Below are 9,657 nucleotides of genomic sequence, written 5' to 3' on the forward strand. Positions count from 1 at the left end.
GTGGGAGCACAAACATCCAAGGCTGGGGAAAGGGGGAGTAAGGGAAAAGTAGAAATGGGATAAGACTGGGAAACTGAGTCTTAAGGTAAGAGGGGGAAAAGAAAGCAAGGAGGATGACAGAAGAGAGAAGAGGAAGGGAAGCTGAGAGATGTAAGGAGGAAGAAGAGGGCAGCAGGAAGGGTGAGGGATGGGAGAGAGGGAGGGAGAAGAGGGGGGCCAAAGAAAGTGGTAAGGTTAGGGAGGAAGAAGAAAGCTGGGAGATGAATGAAGGAGGAGGATGGGAGGCTGAATACTATGGCAAAGTAAGAGGAGGAAGAATAGGGCAGCAGGAAGGGTGAGGGATGGGAGAGAGGGAGGAAAAAGGAGGGGGCAAATAAAGTGGTAAGGTAAGGAGAGAATGAAGGATAGGAGATGGATGAGTGAGGGAGGGGAGTGGGTTTGGAGTGGGGGTGGGGAGGAGGGAGCGGGATAAGGAGGGGAAGGCTGTGCACAAGTCTGTTTGTGATTAACTTGCAGCCCGGTGCGGAATCAAGTAAACAGAAAGTTACAAGTTCCCCCCTCTGAGGCAAAGCAGAAATCAGATGCTCTGTGATTAATAGTGGAGGGTTCAGGACATGACCACAAACTCTGCGTGTACTTTAAATTAGTTGAATTTTCCCAGTCCTCTTGCCAGAATGAGGGGTGGAGGGTGGGAGGTGGGGGTAGGGGAGGTGGAGGATGGGAAGTGAAGTGGGTGGGGGGGCCTGCCTGGCGGGGAACAGCGTGGAATTCTCCCTGGCAGAGGCTGGTCGGGACACTGACGGGGCAGGCAGGCAACAGCATCAAGAGAGCCACCGGCGGGGCGAGCCCCGCTTCCTGGAACCGAGCACCGCGCTGGCTGCGCCCTGACACCCGCACAGATAAGTGAGCGTGCTGCAGCTATCTGCGCCCTGCAGGGCTCTGGCTTCTCCTAGATCAGGGAGAAGACTTTGTGGTGGGGTGTGGGTGGAGGGGGAGAGAGAGAAACACAGACCTTGCTTCCCCGTGACCAAGAGGACCCAGCAACCCAACCTAGACGGACGTTTGGTTTGTTTTTTAATCAGTTTTTTTGCAGTCATCACCAATCCCCAGGCGCCCTGTGAAGATGAAACTTGACACCTAATTGCAACAATAGGGCGGAAAACAAGAAGAAAAAAGAAATTGACATTTTCCTGAAAGGCCAGACTTGCTCAATGGTGAATATGTATTTGTTTATGTATCAATGCATGTTAATAGACAGCGCTGGGTAGGAGGGGAAAGATATTTATAAAGGAATCTCTAGATGGGATCAGGATTAGACCTAGAACATGTGTGTGTCTGGAGCTCTGAAGGTGAAGTACCCTGACTTGGGCATAGGTGGCCAGGGAGCATCACTAAGGAGAGAGGGTAAGCATTATCTTCAAGGGGTGTGCAGTTAAAGGGAAAACAGAGCAACCAGACCTTCCTTTGACTTTTGCCTTTGCAGAGGATGTATCAACAGGAGGTGGGGAGGGGATGGCATCCACCCTGTGATTGGGGGTAGGGACTGCTGGAATTTACTGTTGAATTGGGGGAGGCTTTCAAGGGGTAAGGGGAGGAGGCAGGGTGGTTAAGGGGAGTGGCACATGCCTCTACTGAATTTTGTTCCAATTCAGTTTAGTGCTTTCAAAAATCTGTTTTAAATCATCTTGGTCCTGAATGATCCTCTGGACAAAGCAGAATTGTAAACTGTGTAAGGTGACTTCCATGCCTTGATCTTTCTGGAGACCATGCATTAACATTAATAGTAGGTTGCTTGCATAGCCCTGCATGTGTTGTCTGTAGTCCCAAAGAAGGAAGAATCATATTTTAGGGACGTAGAAATAGTACTGAACTTAAGAGCTCATTTGATCCAGCCCTCGCAATTTACAGAGGAGGAAACTGAGGTTCTGAAAAGTCAAGAGACTGAAGGGCAATATGAGAGAGTGGGAAAAGCCTGGACTAGGAGTTAGCACTTCACTATGTGACTTTGGATAAATGACTTCTCTTTTCTGGACTCTAATTTATTCCATTGGACTGGAAGGGATAATGTCTGAAGTACTTTCTAGCTTTAATGATCTTCAATGAACTTCTAAGACAAGGTGGTCTATGACTATCTATAATAGGAAGTAGATGTCTATTAAACAGGAGAGAATGAGAAATGGGATCAGAGGATTTTAGAGTGAGAGGGAACCTTAGAGTTCTAGTTCATCCCTCACCCTTGTTCTATAGATGAGAAAACCAAGGCTTAGAAAGTTTAATGACTAATTGGGTATATCTTGGGCTATCTGCCCAAAGCTCTTGGGAGAGTTTCCTGGGCCCCATTCCTATCATTTCCACTGATATTTATTGGGTGCTTACTGGCACAGTCCAGATATAGGTTACTTTTCTTCCCCTGCCTCACCCAGGTAGCAAACCAAAGGCCCATTTGTTTTTTGGAGAACTCCCTCTCTGTTCACCAGATCTAATCAAAGTCAGGTTCAAAGGCACACAGTCTTTAGGGACTAGGTATCATAGATAGAACACCTTTCAGAGAGTCATTATGGATCAGTAAACAGAGCTGCTGTTGGGAGGCCCAGATCTCAGAATGGTCGAGAAGTTATGGTATATATTGTTTTTCCAGCATTCTATCAGTTGGAATCCATCACCATGGTAAAAGGCAGAGAAGCAGAAGATCTGGGTTGAGTCCCATCTTCATCACTTACTAGCATTAAAGCTGTAGGCAAGTAATTTTAGCTCTCTGAGCCTCAATTTCCCCTATTGTAAAATGTAGCTCACAACACTGCATTACTCTCAAAGCACCATAGGATACTTAGGGGAAGAGAAAATTTTCTGGGGGTGTAGATTGGGATGCAGTGGTATAATTTCAAGAATATTGATCATGGGTTCTAATGTCATTTTAGGGACAATGTAACATCAATTTTGTCCACTGAAAATATAAAAAGTCCACATTTTTTCTAAATTCCTGGTACTTCTTCCCTTGTGCCTGACAGAGAAAGTTCTTTATTCAAGTGAATCTGGGGGTCAATTTAATGCTAGTTATTCTGTGAATTCTCTTCTTGTATGATGGAAAAATGAAGCCTCAAGGACCAATGTAACTGCCTCTGAATGAATGGAGCAATACACTGGCTATGTGGCTCACCTTGAACATAGCAACTTCAGCAGCCTGCCCTTAACTCTTTCCTTTAGTCCTTTCTACTCCACAGTCTACATTTCTAGTCCATCAAACCCACAATATTTATTTGATAAATGAGAACAGAGGTGAGAAATGACTCACAGAATTCACAAGCTATCAAATCAATCCTTCAACAATTGTTAAGCACCCACATGTGTGATACACTGTGTTAGGTGCTGTCCTGCTGTAGGTCCTTAATGGGTACACCCTAAATGGTAAGAATAGCCTCCAATAGTGATTACATGAATAGGTTTTCAGTATATGCTGAACCTGAATGCCATGTCACCAGAAATTGGTGTGAGCTACGTACAGACTCTGTCATGGTGTCTGAACTTGACCAAAGGCAGGTAAAGTATCCCAAGAGAAGCACATATTATCATTCCCTTGTGTGTGAGTAGCTTGCCATGAGGATATTACTAGTATAATACACTAACAGAGGCAAATTTCAGCTCAATGTGGAAAAAAAAAACTTCCTAGCAATTGGAGATATCAAAAAATAGACCAAATTGCCTTGGGGTATAGTGAATTCCGTATTACTTGGAGGTCTTAAATTGAAGGCTAGATAACCACTTGTTGAAGAAAATATTCCTACTGAGTTATCCTTCAGAGAAACAGTATTGTATTGGAAAGAACTAGGCTGGGAACTGGAGAAAATGAGGTTCTAAGTTCAAATCCTACCCCTCCCACTTAAGAGCTGTGTATATGAGTGCCTGCAAAGTTGCAGAATCACAGATTGAGAGGGCTGGAAGGGCCTTTAAAGGTCATCTAGTACAACCTCTTCATTTTACAGAAGGAAATAAGATAATGGCCTGAGATCACATAGGTAGGAGATAGAACTTACCAGGAGAATTCAACTTCCTTAAGGAATTAATTGGGCTAGATGACCCCTGACCCCCCATCTAACTCTGAGATTCTGTGATAAGAGCTAAACTGGAACTATTCATCAGGTTTCCTGATTACTAGACCAATATTGTCTTCTAGTCAATAAGAAAGAGCCAGTATGCTATCTCCCAAATATACCTTATACATATGACCACACATTCTGAGGCCTGAAAGAACCTAAAGCATGAAACAAACTATGATATTGTGATGCAGCTGTTTCAGGGGTGGAGTCTTGTTTCTGCTTACCAACTATACAAGAAGAACTCATAAGTTAAAGCACTAGAATGCTCTAAAAACCAGAAGTAATTTAAGGTGTTGGACTGAAAGGCCTTCCTCATTTAAAAAAAAAAAAAGGAAAAAAAGGACTGTTTTAGAGAAGCAGTATTGTATTGGAAAGAACTAGGCTGGGAACTGGGGAAAATGAGGTTCTAAGTTCAAATCCTACCGCTCCCACTTAAGAGCTGTGTATATGAGTGCCTGCAAAGTTGCAGAATCACAGATTGAAAGGGCTGGAAGGGCCCTTAAAGGTCATCTAGTACAACCTCTTCATTTTACAGAAGGGAATAAGATAATGGCCTGAGATCACATAGGTAGGAGATAGAACTTACCAGGAGAATTCAACTTCCTTAAGGAATTAAACCTCCTTAACTTCTCCAAACCTCACTTATCTTGTCAGTAAAATGGGCATAAGAACATTGATACTGTGAGGAACTCTCATTCCTGTCATGACCATGCAAAGCTTTCTTTGACTTCCCCTGTGTGAGATTGCCCATAGTACACAGCTACATGTGAGCATGTCTGGAATATCTAATCCAAAGGGTAATTCCCTGGGATAAGAAAAAATATTTATACTTCTGGAAAAAAATTCCACTTCTGTTGCCAATTAGTTCAGCTTTAGCACAGCATTCTCAACACCAACATGTCATCAGTGGAGCTGTGAATTTTGTTGATTATCTCAAGGATAAAAATCTTAAGGAAAAAACCCACATGATTTATCTTTTCTCCTCCTTCCCCTTTCTCCCATCTCCTGCCCTTTGGACATGCTTGTTAGTGATGAAAGTGTCCTGTGGATCATTTAGTTTGCCTTGTCATTACTCCAGGAAATGCTATAAAAATGATTTGGGAGGCCTGCTCACCGTAATTGACTGTGGAGAGAAGTTGGCTACTGCAGAATTCTCCATCTCAAAATCTGTTTTGAACACAAGCTCCAGTCCAGTGGCTCCTAATTATGTCTGCTGCCCAGGACTAGAGGAGGGGAACAGAAAGCTAAAGGACTGTAGGCACCTTTCTGTTTTCACTTTGTGGTATAGTGAGAGACCACTGAATCCTGGGGTCCAAGTCTGATTTCCCCTATTAACTGACTATATGACTTTGGTGAGTCATTTAGCATTCTTTTAAAAAAATTTATTTAGTATTTTATTTTCCCCCAGTTACAAAACAATTTTCAACATTCGTTCTCAAAACTTTGAGTTCCAAATTCTTTCCCTTTCTCCCTTCCCTCTTCCCCCCACCCCTATTGAGAAGGCAAGCAATTCGATATAGGCTATACATGTGTAGTCATGTAAAACATTTCCACAAAGTGAACAAAAACTCAAGAAAAATAAAGAAAGTTAAAAAAAGGATGCTTCAATATGTATTCAGACACCATCAGTTCTTTGTCTGGGGATGAATAGCATTTTTCATCGTAAGTCCTTCAGAGTTGTCTTAGATTGTTGCATTGGTGAGAATAGCTAAGTCATTCACAGCTCATCATTTTTCAATATTGCTGTTACTTTTTATGTAGTACATTTCACTTTGCATCAGCTCATGTAAATCTTGCCAAGTTTTTCTGAGAGCATCCTGCTCATCATTTCTTATAGCACAATAGTATTCCATCACATTCATATACCACAATTTGTTCAGCCATTCCTTAATTGTTGGGCATTCCCTCAATTTCCAATTCTTAGCTGCCACAAAAAGAGGTGCTATAATTCGTACATGTGGGTCCTTTCCCCATTTTATGATCTCTTTGGGATACAGCCCTAGAAGTGGTATTGCTGGGTCAAAGGGTATGCATAGTTTTATAGCCCTTTGGGCATAGTTCCAAATTGCTCTACAAAATGGTTGAATCAGTTTACAACTCCACCAACAGTGCATTAATGTCTCATTTTTCCCTACATCCCTTCCAACATTTATTATTTACCTCTTCTGTCCTATTAGCCAATCTAATAGTTATGAGGTAGTACCTATGAATTCTTTTAATTTGCATTTTTCCCATACCAATCAAACTACCAAAAAATTATTTTATAGAGCTAAAAAAACAAACAAACCAGTAACAAAATTCATCTGGAAGAACAAAAAGTCCAGAACAAAAATCTAGAACTAGTGAAAAGAAATGCAAGGAAAGGTGGCCTAGCTGTACCAGATCTTAAATTGTATTATAAAGCAGCAATCATCAAAACTACTTGGTACTGGCTAAGAAATAGAGTGGTGAAAGAGTGGAATAGGTTAGGTATGCAAGACACAGTAATCAATGACTATACTAATCTACTATTTGATAAATCCAAAGACTCCAGCTTCTAGGATAAGAAATCACTATTTAGCAAAAACTGTTAGGAAAACCAGAAAAATGTATGGCAGCAAGTGGGCATAGACCAACATCTTACACTCTATACCAAGATAAAGTCAAAATGGGTATATGATTTAGATATAAGGACTTATACGATAAGCAAACTAGAAGAGCAAGGAATAGTTTACCTTTCAGATCTATGGAGAAGGGAAGAATTTATGACTATACATGAGATAGAGAACATTATGAAATGCAAAGTGGACAATTTTGATTACATTAAATTGAAAAGTTTTGGCACAAACAAAGCCAACGCATCCAAGATTAGAAGGGAAGCAGAAAACTGGGAAAGAATTTTTACAACCAGTGTTTCTGATAAAGACCTCATTTCTAAAATATATAGAGAACTAAGTCAAATTTATAAGAATACAAGTCATTCCCCAATTGATAAATGGTCAAAGGATATGAAAAGGTAGTTTTCAGAGGAAGAAACTAAAGCTATCTATAGTCACATGAAAAAATGTTCTAAATCACTATTGATTAGAGAAATGCAACTCAAAATGACTCTGAAGTACCACATCACACCTATCAGTATGACTAATATGACAAAACAGGATAATGATAAATGCTGGAGAAGTTGTGGGAAAATTGGAACACTAATACATTGTTAGTGGAGTTGTGAAATGATCCAATCATTTTGGAGAGCAATTTGGAACTATGCCCAAAGGGTTATAAAATTGTTCATACCCTTTGACCCAGCAATACCATTTCTAGGTCTGTATCCCAAAGAGATCATAAAAAAGAGAAAAGGATCCACATGTACAAAAATATTCATAGCACCTCTTTTTGTGGTGGCCAAGAATTAGAAATTGAGGGGATGCCCATCAATTGGGGAATGACTGAATAAGTTGATGTATATGAATGTAATGGAATACCATTGTGCTATAAGAAATGATGAACAGGCAGACTTCAAAAAAAACTTGGAAAGACTTACATAAATTGATGCAGAGTGAAATGAGCAGAACCAGGAGAATATTGTACACAGTAACAGTCAAATTATGGGATGACTGACTTTGATAGACTTGGCTCTTCACAGCAATTCAAGAATCTAAGACAACTCCAAAAGACTCATGATGGAAATTACTATCCATACCCAGAGAAAGAAATATGGAGTCTGAATGCATATGGAAGCATTTTTTCTCTTTTTCCTTTGTTGTTATGTTTTATTGCTTTATTTCGTGGTTCCTCCCATTAGTTCTAATTGTTCTTTACATCATGACTAATGGGAAAATATGCTTAACATGAATGTATATGTAGAGCCTATATCAGATTGTACACCATCTTGGGAGGGGGAGAAAATTTAAAACTCAAAATTTTATGGAAGTGAATGTTGAAAACTAAAAAGAAATTAATTATCAAAAAAAAGAAGATAGAAAAAAAGCAAAAAAAATTGCATGTTTTCAATCAATAGAGAGAGCATTTTTTCATATGGCTATAGATAGTTTTGATTACTTCATCTGAAAACTGTTCATATCTTTTGATCATTTATCAATTGGGGAATGGCTCTTATTTTTATAAATTTGACTCAGTTCTCTATATGTTTGAGAAATGAAACCTTTATCTGAGAAATTTGTTTCAAAACTTTTTTTCACACTTACCGCTGCTAACTATATTTACCTCAATCCTATCATTCCCCCCATTTTTTTGTATTCTTTCTCTCTCCTTTCACCCTGTCCCTCCTCAAAAGTATTTTGCTTCTGACTATCCTCATTTAGCTTTCTTGAGTCTTATTTTCCTTATCTTTAAAAAGGTGTTAAACAAGGTGATCTGTAAAGTTCTTCCAGCTCTAATATTCCATATTTTATGTTCTAAGGATACCTTCCAGGTCTGACATTCCACATTTTAAGATCCCTTCTATGTTCTAATGTCCACCATAGCTTTGATAGTCTACATTCACAAAATCACAGAATTTGAGAGCTGGAAGTGACCAAAGTTGTCCTCTAGTCCAACCTATATGTGAAAAGGGTCTATAGTATAGCATACATAATAACTGATCATTCAGCCACTGCTTAATGACCTTCAAGGAGGGAGAACCTACCCCTTTTCAAGGCACCCTATTCTACTTTTGGACAATTCTAATTGTTAATGTGTTCTATTATTCTAGAAATTAACTGTAGATAAATTTTATTAATGAATCCTGACCCCGAAAAAAAAAAAGACCTATTAAGGTAGACATGGTGTGGTCTGATTGCTCCACAGATAGTTTGTATCCCTACCTGGTGTTTGGTTGGTCCTTGGGTCTACTTGCTCAGAAATGGGAGTCCAACAGGCTTTTGGCTTCTTTTTGTCAATCTTCTTGTAGAGGGAATAGGGATACTTTCTTTTATGTTTATTTGGATTCCAGATTCAGTCTGACTTCTACTTTGTGTGTTGTAGTTGAAAGAGTGCTATATTTAGAGTCATAAGATCTAATTCAAATCCTGGCTTAAGACACTTAAAAGTCATTTAACCTCTCTGAGCCTCAGTTACCTTAAATGTAAATTAGGGACAGAACTATTTGCTCTGTCTACCTCATAGTATTGTGAGGAAAGTGCTTTCTTAGTCCTGAATAACCACAGAAATGGGAGAGCCTAGACCAGTTATTTCACTGTTCTAGAGAACTCCCAGATTGGGAATTCCTCTACCAATGCAGGTTGGTATGTTCTCTACCAGTTATAGTGTTGGAGAGTTGCCCGGATCAGAAGTGTCAAACTCTATTTCTATTTGAGTTGGGCATCTCTGGCCTACAATACTGAGAGGTTAAATAATTAGCAAGTATATGACAGAGACAAGACTTGAACCCAGGTCTTCCCAGCTCCCTAATCACTACACCCTGCTGCTTCTTTGTTGATGATGATGATGATATTGACCATGACTACAGCTGCTGCTGCTACTGGTACCACTAAAACTATGACTATTGCTACTATTTGGTTGAATGCTGAACATTGAGTTTTTGAGGGAGACCCCCCTCCCCAACACACACACACACACACACACACAC

The 9,657-nt window shown here is 40.0% G+C and overlaps 1 protein-coding gene across 5 annotated transcripts in view; it reads left to right on the forward strand.

The window, feature by feature from the left end:
- Positions 1-239: 239 nt before the first annotated feature.
- Positions 240-9,657, forward strand: part of RIPOR3 (RIPOR family member 3) — a 118,749-nt gene continuing 109,331 nt past the window's right edge. For 4 of the 5 annotated variants that reach the window (XM_027850997.1, XM_027851002.1, XM_027851039.1 and 1 more), the window contains exons 1-2: positions 240-302; positions 782-1,214. The gene's annotated coding sequence lies outside the window, so the exon portion shown is untranslated. The remainder of the gene's footprint in view (positions 303-781; positions 1,215-9,657) is intronic. The other variant, XM_027851010.1, reaches the window with a different exon arrangement.

The sequence above is a fragment of the Vombatus ursinus genome, unplaced genomic scaffold (assembly GCF_900497805.2).
Source record: "Vombatus ursinus unplaced genomic scaffold, bare-nosed wombat genome assembly UNPS02000580.1, whole genome shotgun sequence".
NCBI classification, from domain to species: Eukaryota; Metazoa; Chordata; class Mammalia; order Diprotodontia; family Vombatidae; genus Vombatus; species Vombatus ursinus.